We start from the raw sequence: 2,051 nt of genomic DNA on the forward strand, positions 1-2,051 counted from the left end.
TATGCCGCCTCTACGTGCACACGCTCGCGGCACACAAATATGGCTCCCAATCTTGTTCTTTTCCGTGTGTTTGTGCTCCAGGTGTTTGTGATGGGCGTTGTGGCTTTTTAGTGTGTGCGTCGTGGTTTTTTAAGAGGGTTTAATGGGTGGCATTGGATGTTTGGAGCATTAGTTTAGTGGTGGTGGAATGGTGGATGATTGAGTGTGCCATGTTCTTTGGATGGGGGGTGTCGCGGTTGATTGGTCGTTTTGTCAATTTTGAATTCGTAAAGATAAATGAAACAACGTGACATTTTTGGATGGTTGTGTTTCTTAATCCGGATGACACGAGGTTCACCGATAGAATATATATGATGCAGGGCTGGCCCGCTCCAAATTCGGCTTCCTTGCTTATTAGGAGTTGTATGACCAGCCGTCTCCAACACGGCAATCCGTGCGTAAAATGGATTTGTATGACTGGCTCGATTGGATCATGCATGCTCTCCTCTGTCCTTTTGGAATTCATTAAACGCGTCTGTGAGCGTGACATGTGTATCTAGTAAAAAGATGTGTTATGATCATGACTCAGTTGGTCAGGTTCCTTGTGACATGGTGGCTAGCACTTTCCTTAATTTACTTCAGAATATAACGGATTTATTCCTTTTAGTGTCAAGCAACGTGCCATGTTATGTTTCGCAAAAAAAAAATGTGCAACTTTTTTGTGGAAATATTGTGATTGTATTGCGTACAATTCGGTAAGATTAGGAATGGGCATGTGCAAATAATAGTTAAAGACAACTCCCTATGCATCGCGGCTGACTTGAAATGTTGTGCCAGTTGTTGGTACATATATGAGTAGTCCCAAACATCCACCACTCTTGCCATAAAACCGTCAACCCTTATTTTTGTTATAGGGTCATGTACTTTTCATTTATTTTTTGGTCCATCTAATATTTAATTTGACGGGAAAATAAAAAAACTGCCAGGATGATAGTTTGAGTTTTGTTTTGGTAACTCAACTGGTTATAGAAGGAAGGGGGGATATCTTAAAACAACCAAAATAAAACAAATAAGAAAATTATTTTTACTGGGAAAATGATATGAATTATGAAAAATACAAATGAAGTTTTACAAGAAAGACCTAGACATCTAGGGTAATGAATTTTATGAAGTGAAGAAAAACATAAAGATTAACAAGAATTTAGAAGAAAAATAATCACACATAAAACTCTAGTAATATATGAGATTTCTTGTTAAAACGGGTAGTAACTCTATCGATTTCCATGGTTTTCTAGGATATTTCTGGTTGTTGGGAATATTTCTGTCTTTTTAGATGATTTAGTGTGTGCATCGAGGTTTTTTAGAGGCTTTTGTATGTTTGTGCTTCTTAATATGGATGACACGAGTTTCACATGGCCATTTTTCATGGAGCCTGGAAAAAATCTTGGTAATGCATTATCGGTTGGTAAGATTTTAAGAAACATCACGATCAAATAATAATTAGCGAAAAATGTATAGGCATCACCGATGACTTGAAATGCCATACCAATTGTTGGCAGATATATAAGTAGCACCAAACAGTCATCACTTTCGCTACAAAATGACAAACTTATTTTAATATTGGACCAATATATGATATTGTTATTTTTGGTCTACCAACATATTTGGTCTCATAACTTAGTGTCAAAACCATCTAGATCCCATTTCCCAAATTGAAAGTGTTTTCATAATGACGGTTCAACATAAAAAAATGACGAGAAAATAGAGGGGGAGATAGTTTTTATATGTAAGTCAGTTTTATAAGGAAAAGGGATAAAAGTTAATAAAGGAAATGAATACAAAAATGAATTTCAGGAAAATAAATATAAAAATGTAAATGAATATTTACAAGGAAAAATATAGCGTAAGGCAAATAATGAGCTTGAAGGGCAATATAAAGTATAACAAGAAAATTACAGAGAAACCACAAAACACCTAACATGTAGGAGGATTAGTGTAACAAGAAATAGTTAGCAGTTTTATAGAATTCCATGGGTTTTCTAGAATATTCCTGATTGTCGTGAATTTGCAAA

The sequence above is a fragment of the Triticum aestivum genome, chromosome 2D (assembly GCF_018294505.1).
Source record: "Triticum aestivum cultivar Chinese Spring chromosome 2D, IWGSC CS RefSeq v2.1, whole genome shotgun sequence".
Classification (NCBI taxonomy): Eukaryota; Viridiplantae; Streptophyta; class Magnoliopsida; order Poales; family Poaceae; genus Triticum; species Triticum aestivum.